The 23,445-nt window shown below is 44.0% G+C and overlaps 1 protein-coding gene across 39 annotated transcripts in view; it reads right to left on the bottom strand.

Annotated features, from left to right (window-relative positions):
- The window catches only part of JARID2 (jumonji and AT-rich interaction domain containing 2), a 258,888-nt gene that overhangs the window by 178,408 nt on the left and 57,035 nt on the right, over positions 1-23,445 (bottom strand). For 2 of the 39 annotated variants that reach the window (XM_081518200.1, XM_081518216.1), the window contains exons 2-3: positions 22,641-22,707; positions 6,470-6,581 (exon numbers count right to left, since the gene is read on the bottom strand). The exons of 35 other annotated variants lie outside the window; for them this stretch is intronic. The gene's annotated coding sequence lies outside the window, so the exon portion shown is untranslated. The remainder of the gene's footprint in view (positions 1-6,469; positions 6,582-22,640; positions 22,708-23,445) is intronic. 2 more of the 39 variants (XM_081518199.1, XM_081518215.1) reach the window with 1 other exon arrangement.

A 23,445-nucleotide genomic window follows, 5' to 3' on the forward strand; every position in this document is an offset into this window, starting at 1 on the left:
AATCCATTCATTACCCTTAAATGAGTCCCCAAGTCACACCAAACCACAACCACCTCAGAAGCCAAACTATTGTTATTATCCTAAGAGAGATTTGCATTTTCAAGTAAAAGGGGGAAAAACTGACATGCGCTATTGTTTCACAGACTGATTTATTTCTGAACTGGTTCTGAGTTGTTTTTCCCCCTTTCTGAAGGGGGTTTCTTAAGGGGGACAGGAAGAATTTATTTCTGACTTTGAAAATTCTATTGCTAAATTGATAGAAACAAGTTGAATGCTGAGCAACGCGCCATTTCTAATTATAAATAACTGGTGGGGAAACGATGTATAAAAATCACAACTGCTAATTAGTATCTACAGGGATTCATTCTAGACCAGACACACTCATCTAAAGCTCCCAGCTACTCTAAGCTACTATTATTCTCTTTTTATTAACACAAGTGAGGAAACTGACATGCAGGCAGGTTAAATGACTTGCCCACAGTCATTCCATTAGAGGCACAGCTGAGATTTGAACTCAAGGCTTCAAGCAACCCTTATAACCGATCACACAGCTTCAAAGGTTTGTTCAAAACTGAACAAGAGCTGGGCTCTTCTCAAGAGACCGATGATGACATTCTGAAAGATAAGACAGACAGACGGACAATCTTTGCAATGATGGAAATTCTTCATTTTCCACGTCTCTGACAAGTAGTCTCACAGACTTCAAGTGCTTCACATAAGAGCAATGACACTACTGAGGCCTCTGGATTCACCCAAAAATTCACCTGAGGTGCTCTAGAGAAAAAGGCCCCAGGCACAGCTCACTGAGCATCCTCTCCCTCTCTGTCACCTCGCCCACAGGCACAGCAAACTCTGAAATAAGTGCTGCTTCTCTGGGAGAGTTGTTCACAGTCCTCCAGTACTCGAAAAGGGGAAAGCAATCAAGGTAGCTCTTCACTTTTCCGTGATACTGATTCCTGCCAGTGACAGCCCAAGACGTCTTGGCTTTCAAGCAGTACCAAGCATCAGGAGTTCTCCCATCCTCAGCAACAAACTTTAAAATTATTACAGACGCAGTCTTTCTTATAAAAGATTCCTAACTGGGAACCTTGGCTAAATAACAACAGAATCTGCATTTCATAGAGCTTCTCAAGCAAGCAGCTCCATTTTTAGACTCAAAATGTGCAGAGGTCACCATTTTAGTTGTATTTGTGGCATTAGTTGAGAAAACACTAAACATTTACAGAAAAGAACCAAACAAAAGCAGGGCCCTTGGGAATGATCTCCAGCTTACTAAGTCTTCCATCACTAGGAAATCAATCTAAAGAGAAGATTCATTTTTAAAGCATCATTTTCTTCTTTCACAGATTTGGGAGCCATAAGAAATCCAATTCCAAGTCAGTACCAGCAGGTGCTGGTGTAGGGACAGGATACCAGGCCCAACTGGCACACATCCCCACAGGACTTGCTTTTCCCTCTTCTGATTACAGTACTGGACTCAAAACTCAAACTGAATAAGACATGAAGGAACTGGGCACAAACTCCACTCGTTTCTTCAAGGAACTCAGGACCAGCACGACTCATGGGGACCCTGGAGCAGCGGAAGCCACTTTATCTGTCTTGGATGAATCCCATCCTAAGGGTGAAGAGATTCCAGCTGCAAGCAGTATGGGTCAAACTCTGGATTCCATCCCACACTCTAGGGTTTGCTGACTCTGCTATGCTTCCCCTGCTAAGATCTAAGTTACATCTGAAAACGTAATGCTTTAAGATGCAACTACACACAGTCCCTCTTATTACCCTGGGAAGCCACCTGATATCAGGCAGCGGGGGAAGAGTAGTAAGGCATCAGCTTTGCTAAGCCACCCACAATGGAGTGAATCAAACAAAAATTCTAAGGGACCAGCGCGCTATTCCTGACCCTCTGTAGTCCTCCAGACTGTCCACTAGCTGGCGTCTTAAGGAAGCAATGACTGTAACAAAAACAAGTCTAAGCTCTTGTTTCTGACAGAATCTACCTAGGATACTACAGCGACGATTTCTAGACAAGCATGCCACTCGTGTGTTTCCTGCGAAAGGCTGTGGCGGGGGCAGCCAGCACTAAACAAAGCAGGTCAGCTGTGCAGATGTTCTGCTGCTTTGCCAACACACTCCAGAAGCCAAGAGTAACAGTTGACAAATCCTTTCTGCCCGTTTCACAGCCCCCCAACTTTTCCTCTGACATCTGTGGGTTCCTCTCTGCCATTCTGCGAATTCAAGCTTCCTCTTTCCTCCCTAATCCAAGAGGCCTCCACTGCATTTCCGGGGGTCTATAAGCCTCAACACACGAAAACCAAAGAAACTGCATGGGTTATACACCCAGTGCATGGCTTTTGACTCATTTCTCAGTATCATTCACTGAACTAAAGCTCTGCCTAGGAGGGTATGGCAACACACTGCAGTATTCTTGCCTGGAGAATCCCATGGACAGAGGAGCCTGGCAGGCTGCAGTCCATGGGGTCGTCAAGAGTCAGACACGGCTGAAGCGAGCACACAACATGGGAAATCTTACACCAGAAGTCACAAAGGGAACGACAGCAAATCTCCAAGTACTATTTACTCCTTTGCTCCTTCAACAAATACTTAGGAAGCACCGCTTTAGGTGCCTGAGGAGGGTCTGTGAGCAAGAATAAAGAGCTTCCGGCTTACATGGAGTTTATACTCTAAACCGACAAGGCAGTAACAAGTGTAGTATCTGAGCCAGGGGTACACGCTAGAAACAACCCCGGGCAGCAGAGCAGCACAGTGTGAGCACGGCGCAGGCTGGCCAGGGAGCCCAGGACCCGGGTTCCGGCCCAGCCGGGACACTCACGGCCTCTGTGACCCTCAGCCAGGCCTTGACCTCAGGAGGCCCCACAGCCATCCCTGTTTGTGAACCCCATCACCTGCATAGCTGCTATCCAGAATTAGTCGCTTCTATTGGTGGTCAACATCGAAATCCGACTGATTATATTCTTTGCAGCCAAAGATGGAGAAGCTCTATACAGTCAGCAGAAACAAAACCAGGAGCTGACTGTGGATCAGACCATGAACTCCTTATTGCCAAATTCAGAGTGAAACTGAAGAAAGTGGAGAAAACCACTAGACCATTCAGGTATGACCTAAATCAAATCCCTTATGATTATACAGTAGAAGTGAGAAATAGATTTAAAGGACTAGATCTGATAGACAGAATGCCTCATGAACTATGGATGGAGATTCGTGACATTGTATATGAGACAGGAATCAAGACCATCCCGAAGAAAAAGGAATGCAAAAAAGCAAAATGGCTGTCTGAGGAGGCCTTACAGATAGCTGGGAAAAGACAGGAAGTGAAAAGCAAAGTAGAAAAGGAAAGATATATCCATTTGAATGCAGAGTTCCAAAGAAAAGCAGGGAGAGATAAGAAAGCCTTCCTCAGAGATCAATGCAAAGAAATAGAGGAAACAATAGAATGGGAAAGACTAGAGATCTCGTCGTCAAGAAAACTAGAGATACCAAGGGAACATTTCATGCAAAGATGGGCTCGATGAAGGACAGAAATGGTAAGGACCTAACAGAAGCAGAAGATATTAAGAAGAGGTGGCAAGAATACACAGAAGAATTGTACAAAAAAGTTCTTCACGACCCAGACAATCACGATCGTGTGATCACTCACCTAGAGCCAGACATCCTGGAATGTGAAGTCAAGTGGGCCTTAGGAAGCATCACTATGAACAAAGCTAGTGGAGGTGATGGAGTTCCAGTTGAGCTATTTCAAATCCTGAAAGATGACGCTGTGAAAGTGCTGCACTCAATATGCCAGCAAATCTGGAAAACTCAGCAGTGGCCACAGGACTGGAAAAGGTCAGTTTTCATTCCAATCCCAAAGAAAGGCAATGCCAAAGAATGCTCAAACTACCACACAATTGCACTCATCTCACACACTAGTAAAGTAATGATTAAAATTCTCCAAGCCAGGCTTCAGCAATACGTGAACCATGAACTTCCAGATGTTCAAGCTGGTTTTAGAAAAGGCAGAGGAACCAGAGATCAAATCACCAACATTTGCTGGATCATCGAAAAAGCAAGAGAGTTCCAGAAAAACATCTACTTTTACTTTATTGATTATGCCAAAGCCTTTGACTGTGTGGATCACAATAAACTGTGGAAAATTCTGAAAGAGATGGAATACCAGACCACCTGACCTGCCTCTTGAGAAACCTGTATGCAGGTCAGGAAGCAACAGTTAGAACTGGACATGGAACAACAGACTGGTTGCAAATAGGAAAAGGAGTACCTCAAGGCTGTATATTGTCACTCTGCTTATTTACCTTATATGCAGAGCACATCATGAGAAACACTGGGCTGAAGGAAGCACAAGATGGAATCGAGATTGCTGGGAGAAATATCAATAACCTCAGACATGCAGATGACACCACCCTTATGGCAGAAAGTGAAGAAGACCTAAAGAGCTTCTTGATGAAAGTGAAAGAGGAGAGTGAAAAAGTTGGCTTAAAGCTCAACATTCAGAAAACCAAGATCATGGCATCCGGTCCCATCACTTCATGGCAAATAGATGGGGAAACAGTGGAAACAGTGCCAACAGTGGCTGACTTTGTTTTTCTGGGCTCCAAAATCACTGCAGATGGTGATTGCAGCCATGAAATTAAAAGACGCTTACTTCTTGGAAGGAAGGTTATGACCAACCTCGATAGCACATTAAAAAGCAGAGACATTACTTTGCCAACAAAGGTCCGTCTAGTCAAGACTATGGTTTTTCCAGTGGTCATGTATGGATGTGAGAGTTGGACTATAAAGAAAGCTGAGCACCGAAGAATTGACGCTTTTAAACTGTGGTGTTGGAGAAGACTCTTGAGAGTCCCTTGGACTGCAAGGAGATCCAACCAGTCCCTCCTAAAGGAGATCAGTCCTGGGTGTTCATTGGAAGGACTGACGTTGAAGCAGAAACTCCAATACTTTGGCTACCTCATGCGAAGAGCTGACTCATTGGAAAAGACCCTGATGCTGGGAAAGACGGAGGGCAGGAGGAGAAGAGGACGACAGAGGATGAGATGGCTGGATGGCATCACCGACTCCATGGACATGGGTTTGAGTGGACTCAGGGAGTTGGTGATGGACAGGTAGGCCTGGCGTGCTGCGGTTCATGGGGTCGCTAAGAGTCAGACACGACTGAGCGACTGAACTGAACTGAAACTGGCTATACCTTGGGCCCAAACACAGTATTATTTTCCCCAAACAAAACAATGAAGAGGGCCACCTCCCTGAGGGCTTTGGGAGCAGCAGGCCTCAGGCTGTTTGGGGAGAGAAAGACAAAGATAATTATATGCCCCACACCTGCCAGGCAAGGCTCAGATGACAAATGCACTGAAAGTGCAGCTCTGAAAAATCCCAAGTGGGAAGAAATGAACTCCTACCGATAGGTTCTTGAAATACAGTGAAGTTTCTCTGAATCATCAGGGACCACTCCCACCAAGTCCACCTACTTTCAGACCACTTACTTTCCTCCCTAGATTTGCAAGTCAAAAGACTAGTGCCACAGAGAGAAGACACAGCACTTCTGCGACGCTGGGTAGCACCCCACACACTGAACAGATACTAATGGGCGCCCCCGGACACGCCCCCTTCTGCTGAAGCACTGAGGACCCGCCTGCTCTGACTTGGGCAGCACCCTGGTGCCATTTCAGCGGGGATGGCAGGTTTCTCGGGAAAGCTGGCTCTCCTGAAAACGTGAGCCCACAGTGAAGAAGCCCAAAGGCCAGCTCTGTGAGAACTGCGCCCCGGTTCCCAGGATTTACGCAAAGCCTCTGGGCCAAGGTGGAGCTGGCACACTCCCAGATTCCCAACCCGGCCACCACCCTGCCCACGCCCCAGCCAGGACACCTGCTCTCAACACAGCACTTTCTTCATACAGAAAAAAAGAAGTTACCGCGTACACCAACCAGGCACACAGATCCACTCGGATGGGACTGCCCCGTTGATGAAAACTAGGTCAGCAGAGATCAGGAGACAGTCTCATGTACCTCAGTCTCCGTGATTTCTCCCTACCTGGAGTAGCTCTGGCCCACTTTTCCCCTCTGGCCCAAAGGAGGAAGGCAGAGGACTTCCCTGGTGCTCCAGTGGTTAGGAATCTGCGTTCCCAATGCAGGGGGCATGGGTTTGATCCCTGGTTGGGGAACCATAGGTGTGGCCAAAAAAAGGGGGGGGGATGTAAAGAGGTTACCAAGGAAGGAAACAGCTGCCCAAGCTGAGCTCTGTGATAGTCAGCACTGAATTATCTTCCCCCAGAATGAAGTTTCAAAGCACGTAACACAAACACAAATGTCTGTATTTTGTGCAATTGGAGGCTGCAGCCTGTTTTAAGGTAAAGACACTAAAGGGAAGAGTGGGAAGTCCGGTGCTTCCTCTCAGCTCTGAGGCTAAGGAACAAGGCGTGGGTCTGCTGGATTGTCCACTTGTTTCTTCCCCTCACCTGGAGGGGTGAGTGTGGAATCTGGCTGGATCAGCTCCCCAGGTACTTAGCTTCTTCAGTCTGTGTGAATGCGAAAGCTTGTCTCCGAGCAATAATGGAACCACCAGACCCTCTGAGAAGGAAAGACAAAATAAAAACAAAGGAAAAGAAAACCAAAACGAAAAAAGACTATCCAGCCATCAAAGGGTAGAACTTATTGGTACAAACAGCATGTATGAACCTCACAAGCATTCCAACAAAGAGACCTAGACACAGGATTGCTTCCATTCACATGAACCTTTACAACACTGCTGGAAATCAGGGCAGTGCTGGCCCAGACCTGGCGGGGGGATTTGTCAGCAGGACCTCTGTGAAGGGAGAGAAGTGTTACATGTAATACCAGGTGTGTGCAGTCACCGAAACTTACCAAAACGTGGGCTTGCAAGAGTTGCAGTTGGAAACTGAACTTTGGGAAATTTTTTTTTAAGACATCTGAACTGATTTACAATTGTTTTCAAAAAGAAGAGGGGAGGTGCAGTTGTGACAATTCACTGGGTTAAACTGATTTTTCTGGAAAGCAGCCACCCGAGTTAAACACAAGTCAATGCCAGAAGCCACACCTTGGGTGATGCAATTCAGCGACTGGGTCCAAATGTGGGGAAATTCCCCCAAGTTTGATGCTGTTAAAAGTGACTTAGTAAAGAAATATTTACAATACAAACTCCCTGTAAGGCCTTGGGATATTTAAAGAAAAAGCAGGTTTTATCTTTTAAAAAAGAGAGAGAAAAAAAAGTCACCTTTGTACAAGCTGAATCAGATACGATTTGTGGTTTGTGTTAAGGGATTTGCTTCTGTGCTGGGCAGAAAAGCAAATCCAATATTGACCTGTGCTGAGAAAAGGCTTGCTCAGACATTTTCATCCTTTTTCAAACCCAGCGAGGTTTCAAACTGAGGGAGGCTCCCCACAGCCAGGGTCCACACAAGGTGGGCAGGAAGCAGGAGACCAGCACCTTCTTCCTGGGGGAGGCCATCCAACTGGGGGTGGGAGATGTGAATCCACCAGAGTTCCAGAAAGTGCCGTGGCAAACCTCGGCATCCCACAGGAGCCCAGCCCTGGCACTCCCGTGTCAAGAACTCCATGAGGGGTCTCACAAGGGGGCTTGGGGCAGGCGGCCCCACGGAGACACAAAGCATCAGAACCCGTTCCCAGCAGCCCACAAACCAAAGTCAGCTCAGTTTCTGGCACAAAATGGTTTACAAGTCATCCTGGCAGAGGTCACGTCCAAGAGCTACTTTTAAGACAATAATTGTGGTCTAAATCTGGTCAGAGGGTCCTGGGTGTTTGAGGTTCAATCCCACCTCGTAGGAAGGATCAGTCAGAAGACTCAGGCCCATTTCCATCCCCAGCTCTCCAGAACCACCTGGCAAAAAATGCACAGAGAGCAGCATGGCTCACGCCGTCCTGAGAACCCCTTCACCAGAGTTCAGGGCTTTGAACCACTCTGTTCCACTCACCTTGCATTTTGCTATGTAAATCACCATTTCAGTTTTGGTTGGGGTAACATGGGGGGATGAGGGGGTTCACTTATTAATGCTATCTGTAAATGATAAGTTCAGCAGACAGTATTTTCCACTGTGACTAGTCATTTGTAAAGAATACTGATTTTGTTACTTTTATTCTGTAAAGTGGCTACAGCAGGAAGCATTGCTTTTACACTCTTCTGCAGGGTTATGATAAAAACTCATATTCATGTATTTTTACATAAATCACATGCTCGTTTTGCTCTAACCAGTAGCAGGGGACAAAGGCATTTAAGCAGCATTTTTAGAAATTAAATTAGCTATCTGGTATTCATCCATTTCACCAGAGATGCCCAGCCCAGCCCCACCAGTCCATCTGCAGAAACCCTCGTCTCAATCCACAGCTGGATAAGTGGCTTCTCTTAAGAAGACACAGCAACTCTGTTTTCCCAAGATTTTAGATGCCTTTTTCTAAAAATTACACTGCAATCCATAGTTCTTGGAAAGAATACAAAACTGCCTTATCTCGAGCATTCCTCCCTCTTCCCAAACTCCTGCCTGATTTTTCACACTGAGACCTTCCATTTCCCTCTCGAAGACACTGCTCTCTCACTCCATCTTCATCAGCTAAATTCCTATCCTCCAAGTGTGACATCCAGGAAGTCGAAGTTGTCCTTCCAAAGTGTGCCCACAGCATCCTGGACACCTCGTCTATCAAAGCACTTGTCCCCCCCCTCTAGAATAACGTCACAGCCACTGTTCACTACTGAGTGCCTGGCAGATGGTAGATCAATAAATATTCCTCAGATAAACAAACAAAAATTAAACTAAACTTATTTTGATCACTCAGAAAAAATACTCTTGGCTTTGGTGTGTGTGTATTTATGTGTGTGTTTCCTCCTACAGTACTTTTCCTAAACAAATACACTCTTTATTTGAATTATTATAACCACAAAAGATTAAACTCTACACACTATTTTGTCACTTGCTTTTTCCACTTACTACATTATGTCATTAAATATTCTTGCTATCAGAGCATTTTAATGATTGCATGGAACAGATGTTCACTAATTTAACCAATCCCCCACTGGTTACAATTTTTCACTGTGATACACAGTGAAATACACTTGATACACAACCCTGTGGCCAAGTCTAAATAAATTCCTAGAAGCAGAGAGGCTGAGTCAAAATGGTATGCAAAATATTGAACGAGTTCTAGTACACACAGAAAGCTGAAAATGCAGGTTATCGATTTTGGAAGGATACAGACAGGATCGCCACAACCAGAAGGAGGAGCATTTAACTGGCTGCGGAAACACAGGTTGTTTAGCCCAGAGAAGATGAACACTAAGTCTGTAAGATGGGAGTCATCTCATCGTGTTAGAAGGCAACCTGAGAAAGAGATGGAAAGAGCATGGAATCTTCCCAAAGAGCTATCCAACACGACCCCGTGGTGGTTTTAAGCGTCGAGGCTGAGGCAGGCAGGGATCCTGGCAGGGGAAAGACTGGGTCAGCGTCACAGGAAAGGCAGTCAACCAAAAAGGTCACTCGTGTTCAACTACTACTGTGTCAACCCTCCGGAGGGCTCCTCACAGTGCTCTTCAAATGAGACTGGAGAAAAGCTACGGCAAAACTTTCCCTGTGTTGCCCTAACAACTACCAGAGCACACAGGATACTGACTGAACACAAAATGCTCCTGAGAGAATCAATTTCCCCAACAAGCAAAAAAGCCCTGGTCGACCAAATGATGGATTCAGTCACTGACGACCGCAGTGACATGTTTTATGTCTTTGCGAAATGGGGAGGGTCTCGCTGCGCCTCACAGCTTACGGCCCTCACTGTAATATATGTAATAAGAGCAAATGACTAATGATAACATTTGTTGTAATTGCCTAATCTCTGTTTTTTACAGAAGGAAGGTATTCAACAGATCAACTGTCACTATTTAACCACAGGGGGACAGGATTATCTCTTCCTCAATTTTTACCAACGTTCATATGTAAATGAAGTAAGTTTCTAAAAGATATCTTTTTTTAAAGGAAAGTCAAGGAAGGAGGAAAATAACACTGTGTTTCCATTTAAACAAGGTTTCTTTAGAAAGGCAGGGGGATGAGTGAAATGACAAGCTAAGTCTCACCATCAAGTTCTGGGTGACAATAAAAAAAAGCCTCAGGAGTCTGTGAGCTTGGCCCCTTCTGACTTCTGTTTCCATATTCCACATTCCTATCACGGAGTTAACAGTACCACGCTGACACAGATGCTGTAAGAATCATTTGGGTTAACACATGTAAAACACTGAGACTAGTGCCCAGCACACAGGAAGTGCCATTTAACTGTAAGGCGCTTCTTCACGCCATCAGCGTCATTTCCACGTGTGCTTAAATAGAGGGACAAAACCCATGAGAATAATGTAGGACCTCAAGGAAACAAAGAGGCTGGTGAAGAGGTGACTTTAAAAATACAAGCAGTCCACCTACGGAAAGTTCATTTATTAAATGGCTGTTTAAAACTCAGGATGCATTTCATCATAACAAGGGTGCTTCAAATGGTGGTTGGGTTCCCAAATCAACACAAAAGAGTTCAACAAGACTCACTAAGATTTCAGGGAAATGACTGTAAACAGCCAAGGGACATTAGGGGGGAAAAAACAACACACAAAACCATTTCCCTGTGCCAATTCAAAAAACTGGAAAAACCTCAAGGAGGAAGCACCGTCACCAACACACTGTGGCAGGGACACTGCATGGAAACGGCTCTGAATGAGAAGAACTGACAGGGTCTTCGGTGTGGCAAGTGCTGGCTTTAGCTGTCACTCTACTGGCTCCAGAGAAAATAATCAAGTTTTAAACCACAATGGCTGGGAGTCTGGATTTCTTGGACCTTATGAATTATGCACTATAATGAACTGTGCATATTAACTAAAACCAGGCTCTGCTCTCCTAGGATATCTGGGCAATGGATGTATTTCTCATTGGCTACTAGTGCTAAGTCTGAAAGTCAACTAATCACAAAATCAAAGCGAGAGACAGGCTAATGTACAGAAATACACAAAATCTCCCTCCCTCTCCCATAAACAAAAGTGTTCTGGATTCACAGCAGGCCATTGTCAGAAAGGAAGAGACACCCAGAGCAACCTCCAGCCTCAAATAAATGCTACCCGATGAAATTTCAGAATGGACAGGTCCAATTTCCTGGTGGGTGAGACACAAGTGTTTTGTAGAAACCACAACCCCTTCCTCCAAGGAATTTTAAAGTTTGAATATAAAAGTTAACTGCAATCAACTAAAACCAGAGGAAAACAGACATTTAAAATTCAAAGCAGAAGGATGAGGTCAGGAGAGAGGAGATGTCTATCTTCCCCACCTTCATTCTGTTCTCCATCCCCCTTTGTCCCTCGAGCTTTTGCTTCTGTATTCCTTTACACCGTCTGTCTGTCTGTCCCCTTGTGAAAGGGCTTCCTGGGCCTAGGTCTGTTTAAAAGTTCAAACAATTCAAAACTAAACTACGGGTAACTTTTCTTGGGAGGGGCTGATAAGATTCTGTTTCTTGATCTAGGTACTTCAACTTGAAAGTTCAAAGTTTCCTTAAAGCATCTGAAAACTAGTTTAAAGAAGGTAGCATTCTTTTCAGTTTCTCAGAATTTGGATTAAACGGAATGATCCTTAAGGTAAAATTGCCAACCCAACAGCTCCTGCCTCATTTTTTTAAAAATATTTATTTGTTTTTATTTATTTATTTATTTGGGTGCACTGGGTCTTAGTCACGACCTGCGGGATCTAGCTCCCTGACCAGGCATCGAACCTCCGGTTCCCTGCATTCAGAGCCTGGAATCTTAGCCACTGAACGAACCACCAGGGAAGTCCCTGCCAAACTGTTAATTTAATTTTGTGGTCACTGCTGCTGGAGTTGAGTACATCAACTCAGAAAACTCTCAGGACACAGCATACAAATACACACCAAACACAACAACCTGACTGCAAAGCACCCAAAGTGTCTGCCATTTGTGAATCTCCAAGTATGAAAATTGAAGTCAGTTGCCAGCAGAAACTCTGGACACTGAATGTCTTGAGAAACTGCTGCAGCTTTGAAAACCTGACATTTAGAAAAGAAATTTGGTCCCACAAGTGGGCCTCGGTAAACTGAGTTCTTTGCATTTTAAAAAATGTTGCCAACAGAATGGTGAATACTAGGAAATTCTTAACCTGAAAATGTTCAGAACGACGTGTATGTGTATGTGTATATAGTTATATACTGTGCACAGTGCAGTACCCTAGAGAGATGGTGAGACTTCCTTGTAAACATTCATACCCTGCCCAAGTAATTCCTGAGACTTCATTTGAAATGTAAGCACCTCTCTTACAGACAGAATGTTAGGTACTGAAGTAATAATCCAAAGAGATCAGGGAGAAAACCAAGGCCAGGAACCCGTAAGACCCCCTTGAACTCGGTTTACTCTCAGTCAACAAGGACATCTGCTTCTGGCCTGTTAGCCAACTGCGAGGTCACGGTCCAGGGGGAAATAAGCTGCTTTACTCACCCCTCCCCATCCCGGCCTCAACCTAACCTCCTCCCAAGATGCAACCACCACCAGAGAAGGAAACCAGCGTTAACTCTAAGCTGAACCACACTGCAGGGAAAGACGGAGGTGAAGAAGAAGGGGATGGAGCGTGGTGAAACCAGAGGCACCGTGAGGCCTCTCTGTCTCCAGAGTAGAGTGATGTCACCAGCCTGCAACCCGCTTGCTTCCCCAGCCAGGCCCCTGGGGTGGAATCTGCAGGAATGCACCCAGATTCAACCATGAGAGTGACCCCATCACAGTGACCTCACAGAGGGGGGTTGTGTTCAACAGGACTAGCCAACCTAAGTAGACAGTTTTTAAGCGGTTCCTCAAAACTATTACAAGCAATGCTAGCAGTATGGCTACTGTTCCAAAAACAGAAGGCCCTACAAAAGCTAGCAGCCACATCCTTGGACGGGCTTATTCTCCAGGACAAGAAACCCTGGACCACTAACCCCAAGGCCTGTGCTCACTCTTAAAGGGCACCCAAGAGGCTACAATGACCCCAGGACAGATTTCTGACGTTCCAGCCGAAGTGGTCTGAAAAACCCTTCGGCTAAGAGAAAAGAGCCAATTGAGGCGATGAAATACAGTGTAAAAGCTGCTGGCCCACTCTCTCCACCGCACCAGGAACACCTGGAAGCAGGCTGTCGCCACCAGCACGAGACACACACGAGAACGCTGAGCCTGCTCAGCCACCAGTCGTAACCTAGCAACACAGATGCACAAGAAACTGTCCAGGGCCAACATGCAGGATAAGGACCCTTATCCTTATACAGGGTAAGAGCAGGATTTGGGGCAGAAAGCCACGGAGAAGCCTGTGGACTGACAAGGAAAACATTCAATAAAATATCTGTTGATTGATTTTTTAAGAGAAGATTAAAGGGTTAGAGGCGGAAAGGCCAGGGAACAAAGGTCAAAAGTAAAGCATCCATCATCCAGAAATGGGCGTCTCTGTGAAGGGCCACCTGATGATGGTCTGGCTGCTGCAGAGAGGGCTGTACCCCTACCAGCTGGCTTCTTCCAGGGTCTGCAACCTGCTGGCCTGGGAAAGGCTATAGCAGACTGGGGATAACCAGCTTCATGTTATTCCTCTAAAGAATGAATGAATGGTCCGCTCTCTGGGAGGCTACCAAGAAGTACAGCCTCATCTCCCTCAAACTCTAGTGAGGATCACAAACCGTGTCTACCCTCCACCACCGACTTCAGGAGGTGGGAAAAAGGAGGCATGGAGGGCAAGGGCCAGACATGAAGTGAGAGCCAGGCTGGCTGGTTACCCAGGGGAGTAGGCACTGTCTCCTGATATCGAGCAGTGGTTACAGGCACTTGACACTGATTGCCTCCACGGCAACCCCACTGGGGAGATACTATGAGCATCTCATCTGAAGAAACTGAGGCAACTTGCTAGAAGTCACCCAGCTTGAATAAGAGGCACAGCTGGGATTCAGACCCAGTGCTCCAAACCATCAACTGTGCACTGGAGGTTCAGTGCCGGGTTCAAGGTTACCTATCACTAAACCTACAGTTGGGATTCACCCCAGGTAAACCAAAAAGAAGGCACCTAACATGAACAATACATAGTAGCATCTGCACCTGAAACAGCAGTGTCCAAACTCAGAAACATCTATTCCCTTCAGTAAGTGGCCGTCCAATGAGATTACCTTGTTTAATGGTGACGGGATTGGGGCCTTTCTTGGGGGCAGGATGTTGAGGCCGGTACTAAAAATACTACTAAAGATTTTAGTCACAATTATTTGGGGGGTAATTTTCTCCCAATAGATCTTATTTGACTGGGCAAAGAGGGCGATAAACATTTTAAATGGGTCCTTCCAATAAATTAATAAAGCAAGCAAAAGGGCTGAACTTGACAACTATCAAGCCTTAAGGATAAATAAAGAGCCAAAGCCAGCAGCTGCTGGGCCCCTGCTCAGGACAGTCTGGGAGCCGCCTGGCGAGCATTCTCAGGCCCCGAACCAAAACAGGGATGGCAAACAAGATCCCCAGTGATTCCCACGCAGGTTTGAGGAGTGTTGCCCTACATAAGGATATCTGTGTGCCTCAGGACAGCATCACACTTTCTACCAGAAAGCAAGTGTAGGCATGGAGGTGAAGGAATCAGTCAAACACTACAAGTCTGTCAAAAATCAGCCCCCGATGGGGAGGGAGGTGGAAGGGGGGTTCTGGAAGGGGAAAACATGTACACCCATGGTGGATTCATGTCAATGCTTGGCAAAACAAATACAATATTGTAAAATTAAAAAATAGAAAATAAACTAATTAAAAAAAAAATCAGCCCCAGATTCCTATAAATTTTTTTATAACTTAGAAGTAACCTTTTTATTCTAATTCTGCCAAGTATGAGCAAGAGGAAATTTAATGAAAATTCTTTGTGGTTCACAACTGTCACCAATTTTGAAAATTAACCACCAGAAATCCTGTGATCACAATGTGTATATTACTATTTGATGTTCTCTTATTCTTTGCATTAAAATTGTCCCCATCCTGGGCAATGAGCAGGAAACCTCATTTCAGTTGTATAAGAAATTCTACTTGATTTTAAAAAGTGATTCACTAAAAAATGAATGAAGCTAACAAAATTTTAAAAATATAGAAAAGAGAGTAAAGAAACAGGGACCACCTCTAAATCACCCTAAAGTATATACACATACCATGTTGAATATCATAGAGGCAAAAGCAGAACTTTTGCGGCATTAGGTTTTCAAGCTAATAAAGCTTCAATGAACAGCTTTCTTCATCATTCTTAAAGTAACACATTTGTAATTATTATAAAATGAAGCATTTGGGTGACACGAATTGTTACCCTCCTATGTATGAGAAATTATAAGCCATTTCCCTCCATTTCAGATATATTTTTCCCTAAGTTACTAGTAACTCAAAAAAACACATCAACATACAACTCACCAACACTGACAATCTATGTTAATCAAATTCTTAACTACTCCAGAAAAATAAGGAACTCTCCTTATTACAACCTAAGTCACCAAACCAGACATTTCCATCACAGGCTAATAACAAAATGTGTCCATCAACACATCAAGGGGGCAGCCTCATTCCCTGATCTGAATTTCATATTCAAGTATCCATGTAATTTCCCCTACCTTGCAAACATACAGGACAACTATAGCTCTGCATTCTTTCTTCCTATTACACCATGGTGGGAAAGAAAACAGAATCATCCCACACAAACCACTCTAAAGAGCCTACAGGCTGCAGTTAAATCTATACAAGAAATAAAATTTGGCCAACATCCCCCATTTAATGTGATCCTCTCACAAAAGGAGATGGATTGCAATTATCCATTAATGTAACCTACCCTCCATAGTCAATAAATAAATGTCACTCCCTGTCACTCAGATGAATCCTGAGTGAAAAGGCTAGAAAGAAATAAAGATATAAATGAGATTCTGTAAATATCTAAGGAACACGCTGATGACTGATTTCAAGCCAAAATGTCTAGAACTTGTGACAGAAAGTGAAATGCCTGTGATTAATATGGTCTTACTTTTAAATGCATTAAAGTTATGCTAACATTCTCACTGGTCTCTGAAGAGAAAAAAATTTAAGTGAAAAAAAGGGCTCAGGTTCCAATTTGCTAACCTAAGTCACACCCTATCATTTTGTAAGCTTTCCTCCTTACACCACCCTGCTGTGCCTTTGGACTTTTTAAAGACCTGGGATTTGAGTAATTATAGCCATTTCAGAAATGGTTACTGAAAACCTAGCTACCTATACATGGCTTTAAATGTCTCCTTTTAAGTCCTCAGTTTTCAGGGAGACTATGTAGGGAGTAATTCTTATTCTTTTACACCCAGAATCTTTCCACCCCAATACAGTCTGCTTCCTGTCTACCAAAATTCACTCACTGAAGAGTTACCTACTGACTGGTATCCCTGATGGGGTCTGGGTAACCCTAACCCTTCTGCAGAAACTATTTCAAATTAAGAAGGCAAGATTTGGGGAAACACCAGGGGACTGCCTGCTCCCTTTCTCTACCTGTCCCCCTGTCTCTCCCCCTCTCTCTCTCACACACAAGCAGCAGTGACAACACAGGGGTGCCTGGCCTTTGCAAACAGGCTCTACCATCCAGTAATTGGTTCATAAATTTTATTCATAACTTGAAACAGAAAGGGCCGAAAATGAGCAATCTGTAATTTTAAAGGTTGTCATTACTCTCTGGCTGCAAGTGGTTAAAGAAGGCCTTGCACGCTGGTGAATTACAGGTCCAGTTTATGACTCTCAATGAGCTCAGAAGCAGCACAGCGGAAGCACGAGGCAGGAGGGGAAGGTCAGCTGCAAGCCCAGATGGACTGAAGCTTCAATGTCACTTATCCCATCCCAGTGGAACGGTCCTTCCTGCTCCCAAGCCCTCCAGCCTCCGTCCCTGCACAGAGCACAGCTTTAAGATGGAGAAATTTTTACCCATATATTAGGCATCTTCCCCTAAAATATATTTTGCGTCAGACCTTGCTGACTAATCTTTAAACAAAGGTTTTTACATGTTTATGAGATAATCAGGAAAAACACATCCAACCTTCCCTATTGACAAGTTTTCCAACAGGTTTCAGTCCTCATAGAACACTTCCACGCTATCCAAACCTCAAATGGAGGTATAAAACATGTACACTCTGGACTCAGTGGTTTATTTGTACATATGCTGGACTAATTAGACATCACATCTCAGGACAATCTGGGATTCTGTGTATGGACACCTCAGAAGCCGCAGGTTGGGGGCAGTGATGGGGGTGGTGTGAACAGCCACCCTAGGGAGTTACTGGGAAGCCCACGCCCACAGGACCTGAGATACGAGCAGAACTGAACTCCAGTCTCTTAAGGGGTAGCAAGCCAAGTGGTGATCAAGAGAAGCCTCAGTGATCAGCCTCAAGGCAAGCAAGTCAGACCAACAGAAAATATGATTCAACACAAAACGCCTTATCTCATTCCCGCACGCCCACGCCCACCACTCTGAAGTGAGGAAACGCAGAGGTTGCCTCAATAACTTCCGGCCCAGTGAGGATTGCTCTGGAAACTGCAGCAGGGCCATCCGTATGGCTCCCAAGCTTCAGTGCAGTGGGGGGAGAAAAAGGGGGTGGGGTGGGGGTGGGGGGACAGACGCCAAGACCACGGGTCTGGGCAGAACTGGGCAGAACGAGATGGACCTGCTCTTATTCCCCCTCACAGGCCGAACTGAGCAGGAAACCGTGCTTCTGAATGCCGCTCCATCCCTTCTCCAAGCAGAATATTCCTTGCTACAGCAAAGGGGAGAACACCAACTTCAGAGCACTGATGGCAGGCTTAGGGAGTATGGCAAAAAGCTGGGCCTCAACAAATGTTTTGTTCCCTCTAAAACCACCGCCTAACCCCTTTCCAAAGAAGGGATTCCAACCCCCTAACCCCACAGACCCACATCCTCATGACTCCACCCAGAGACGATCAATACCATTTCTTCCTGGTGTCACACACACTTGGACCTCTAGCAAAGAAATCTGAAATCTGATTTATCCTACTAACACCCCTCATTTTCACAAATGAGTTTCTGGCAGCAGAGGGGTGATTAGAACATAGTTGACGCACTTTACACACTACTCTGGTCTTTCCCAAAGAGTGTTCCAGAGAACTCTAGGTCCATGGATATTATGCAAAATCGGGGCTCACTGACCAACCAAGTTTGAGACGTGTCATCTTTACACAGGTTTCTGTCCTTTAGCTTTGCTCATGTGCCTGTGATTCTCTTTCTCTAAGAATTCTCACCACAGAAGCCTCCTTCCCCTGCTCCCCTCAAAAGCATAACAGATTTCTCAGAACACAAGTGGGCTACACCATGGTGCTTTGCCTAACTCAATTTTGTTGGTGGTTTGAGTCAGGTCTTCATTTGGGGAGGAAGGTGTTTTTCTAAGTAATATGTGAATGAATGTTCACTGTAAAAGTACTGAGGGCATCGGGTAAAAATAGGCGTCTGCTCAGAGAAACTGAAAAAAGGCAATTGTCCTCATTATCCTTGGAGGTTTCAAGTGTTCAAATTAAGTTATTAACATTAACAGAACACAACTAGAGAAATTCATGTAATGTCAAGTTCTCACTGTAGTAGTGAATTCTTAGACTCTTAACAGACATATGGCTCCATTACAGATTGTCTAACAAAAACTAGCAGTTACTTTTTAAGAAAATATTTCAACTACTGGGAAAATAGATGGGAGCCCAGAGAAGCTATCTAATAAAGCACATTAACGAACTGAAAAAAATGATTTGAGCTACAATTCAAATGCAGTTTTATCTTTTATTACACTGTGATCACGTCACTTCCTGTTGTCATATATGAGAGAAAAGTTTGATAAAGTCCCCCAAAACATCTTGGTTACTAAGTATCTGCAAAGGGTTCCTGAGCAGAGTCCTTTAAGAAAAAAAATCTTACACTGTAAACGTGATTTAACTGCCATAGATCTATCTGTGCACAGGTCTAATAACCATAAGAGAGTACTAATATTGCAGTACTTACTCTTTTTTCACTTGTGCTTTTCCAACTTTCAGAATTTCCTGTAATACATATATGCTCCTTTCAAAAGGAACAACATTAACATGTTACATTTACTGAGAAAATACAGGGTTCACTAAATAACCTAATATCCGATTTTTTTCCAACACCCCTGCCAATTCTTACAGATCAGCAGGGCTACCACTAGTACTTGTGGAAAGGCTTCCGAAAAGGAATCAAAGAGGGCTAGGACTTGCCACAACTGCAATCCACAGGAAAGAATAGGGATGCAGCGTATTTACTGACCCTGGTGAGCAGAGGCCAAGTATCCCCCAATAAGACTTGTGTGCCATATGTGGAAGGAGAGTCCAAGGAAGGACGGAACATATAAAAGCATAAGCAGATCAACAGTAGGTGAGGACAGAAGACAAGAACTATCAGGTTGAAACACCCCTGAAGATGCCTTAGTTTAAGACAGTTTAGGAATCCTGAGACTTGCTGCAGCTACCCAAACTGGGAGGAGACACCTCAAGGATGGAGACAGTCAGAGAATGTAAACAGCGGCCACAATACAGAGATAAACCCACACGTGGGATGCTATGAACACTGCAGTGTAAAGAGAAATGGGAAAAAAAATTTTTTAAACCTTAACAGCATGAAAATCATAAAACTGTCACCACATACATAAAGGGCTGGGAACATACAAGATGAGCCTGGAGAACCCCACTGTATCAGAAAGTAAGAAAGTGCTTGGTTGGGTCGCTTTGATGTGCACCTGGAACTATCACAACATTGTTAACAGGCTATACTCCAATAAAGTTTAAATGTAATTTTTTAATAAGAAAGTGCTTAAGGAATTATGGGGATGTGTTACAGGGATGCAGGACTAGGAAATTACAGGGTCTGAAGTTGAATCTCTAATACTTTGGTCACCTGATGTGAAGAGCCAACTCACTGGTAAAGGCCCACGACTGCGCAACTGAATAACAACAACAAAATCAGATTTCCTCACTGATGACTGTACTAAGGTTTTTATAAGAGAACATTCTTATTTTTAGGAAATATATTCTAAGTACTTGAGGATAAAGGGTTATTTTATTATCCTGCAACTTACTCCCAAATAGTTCAGAATGGTGGGGGCGGAGGGGTGGGGGGTGGGGGGGGGCAGAGGAGAGAAAATACAATCAAACATGACAAAACCGATGACAGACATTCTTTGTACTATTTTTACAACTTTTCAGTTAAAAATAACCTTTAAAACCTACCACAAAGTAAGTAAGTGAGAAAGAGTCACCGGGAGTTCTGAGATGGGAGGACATCAGAATACCCCACCTTTAGAAAGATATGCTGCTGCTGTCGTCTTTGGCAAAATCTGTAAACTCAAATAATCCAAAAATGACACCATTAGAACACACATTAAAAATGTCCAACTGCACTAACTTATGCCAAGAACTGTGCCAAGAATAATAAAAGACAGCATTCACTTCAACCTAGTGAAAATGTTACTGACAAAAGCCTTTCTTTTTATAGGTTACTTCAAAGACAAAAGGAAACTTCTCTTTATGGACTGAAAAGAAGCAAGATTAGAAAAGGAGACTGATGGGGGGCCAGGGAGGAGTGGGACCACAGACACAGACACTTCTCTGACCCTGCTCATCTAACTGTTCAAGCCCCAGCCTTTTACCTAACTTCTGCTTATCCTTTGTTAAGACACTGCCTTTCCTCTAGGAAGACCTCCCTGACCCACCCTCTCACTCCCACAAGTTAGGCACCTCCTTCCTGAAAGCTTCCAATATGGCCTGTGTGAGTCCCTAAGTTCCCGGAGGTATTATAGCCAGTTTGTGTACCTGTCTCCCCTGCTTCCCTGGTGGTTCAGTGGTAATGAATCGCTTGCCAATGCAGGAGATACGGGTTCAATTCCTGGGACAGGAAGAGTGCCTGGAGAAGGGAATGGCAACCTACTCCAGTATCCTTGCCTGGGAAATCCCATGGACAGAGGAGCCTGGCGGGCTACAGTCCATGGGGTCACAAAGAGTTGGACACGACTGAGCACGCATGCACATACACACACACACACACACACACACACACACACAAAATGAGGTCTGCCATTACTACAGATCACTGCAATATCTGTAGGGGAAAAAAGGCAAGTGACCTAAATCCAAACACAGATCAGCAATCACAAAGGTTAATGACACTTTGGGACACTCCAGTCCAGGGACCCCTAGTGAACGAACTAGGGCAGGTTCAAAAGCATTAAACACACTTCAGGCCTAGAGAAGGGAAAGTCATGGCTCTGTATTTTCAACTACTTCAAAATCCTGTGCATTTGGGCAGTAGAAATAAGAAATCGATACGCCTAGAAGTAGCTAGGTAACCTTCTTTTAACCAGTTTCTTAGACTGTTTTAGGGATACACAGCTTTCAAACACAAACTACCTTCAAGGCTCAATCACAAATGACAGTCCTGAATGCATTCACCAGAATACTGTTGGTACTTGCAAATGGAAGTATTCCTAAAATGATGTCCTACCTTGAGTTAACACTACATCCTAATTTCCAAGTGACTCTGGATGTCACAGTGTTAATATGTATTCCAGGGGGCTCTGGGGTGCTGTTTGGAACAACACTTGCTGGGGAGCAGCAGTATCACATTTCTGGTAAGTCATTTGGCAAACCACAAGAGAGATATTTTTAAGATGTCCATTTCCACTGACCTAGTAATTGTGTACTTGGTCATATATCCTAAAATAGTAATAACATTTGGAAAATTGCAGCTATACATACATTCAATAGTTGCCTTCCCATTAAACTGTTATTATGGAAGAAAGAACAAACACAAAAAGCCTCATCTCACAAGACTGGCAAACCTGGGGAAGACCTCAGACTCACTCATTATGAAAACCTAAAGTGAAGGGGTTGATTCAGAAGAGTTGGCACTGAAGTGGCACAAAAAAATTGTTATTATGGCAAGTATATAATCACATGAGGAAATGCTTATGATGATATCTAGCGGAAAAAATAGAGAAACAAAATTGTATATGCCACAGAATTACCAAAACATATTCACAGAGGGAAAGAACAGCTGTTGGAAAAAAAAAAACAACAGCAAAACTTTTATACCAGTTGTGTGGGGCAGTGGAGCTAGGAGTAACTTTTCTGCCTTTCCATGGTGTGTTTCTGTGTTGCTTATAAAGTTTTTTAAAAAATTATTTTAAAATACACGTGTGTGTGCAGTAAGGCAGCAGCCCAACCCTGAGACAGAGGCTGCCTGCCCACCCAATGCACTGCCCCAGGCCACTGTGATCTGGGGTGTCTCAGGATGTCAGCTACACCCCTTCATCTGAGGGTCAGTACTCCCTTCTCCAGTACAAGAAATTCCTGCTTGACTGCTACTTCACGTCTGATACAGGCTGATAAAGCAGACCGTTTAAGTCCCTGAGAACTGCAGTTATAACAGCTCCTCTGCCTCCCCCATAGAAAACAGGGGTTTGGTAATAAGAGTCAAAACTTCAAGATGAATGAAGGAGCATTTCTAACCGAAGAAAAGGAGATGAACACTCCAGCCAAGATGCTACTGAGTACAAGCTCAACCTAATGTGAATTGATTTTAAACTCACCTGAAAACCAAACTTACAGTAACTTACAGAACTTGATTCTGGCCAGATACTACAGCACTCCTCACCACTGAAAGAAAGCAGAAAGACTGACAATGGACCGGGAGCCACAGGACTGCTCAGCAGTGCAAGCATTTTGGAGAACTGTGTGGCAGTTTCTTATGAAGTTAAATCTATACTTATAACCCAATTGCATACCTACAGGATTGACTGACTCTGGAGAAATGAAATCCTACTGAGTACACCCAAGTCTTGAACTGAAACGTTCAGATACTCTCAGCCAAAAACTGGAAACAACCCAAAAGTCCGTCCGTCAGTAAGAATAGAAATGAGCTGTGGTATATCCATACAGTGGAGTATAATTCAGCAATAAAAAAGGAATGAATTACTGATAAATGCAACAACACAAAAAAATCAATCTGAAAAGGATTGTGCTGCATAAAACAGGCAAGGCTTGCAGGGGGTGGGAGACTCGAGAAGGGAAAGGATATATACACACACATAGTTTATTCCTTTGTTGTACATTAGAAACTAACAACACTGTAAAGCAATTATACCTCAATTTAAAAAAATAAAAACAGGTAATGCTTATCTTAGAGAAGACAACTACAAATGGTAGGAGGGACTACTTATAGTGATGAAAATCTATTTTAACTGGGTAGTGGCTACATGAGAATATGAATTTGACTGTCAAAATTCAAGAAACTGTATACTTGGAATGGGTAAATTATGTATCAATAGACAGTTGCTAACTTGAAATTATAATAATTAAACACACCATTGTGTGTGTGCATGCGTGCTCAGTCAC

This window comes from Giraffa tippelskirchi, chromosome 8 (genome assembly GCF_054371585.1).
Source record: "Giraffa tippelskirchi isolate mGirTip1 chromosome 8, T2T-mGirTip1v1.2.pri, whole genome shotgun sequence".
NCBI lineage: Eukaryota > Metazoa > Chordata > Mammalia > Artiodactyla > Giraffidae > Giraffa > Giraffa tippelskirchi.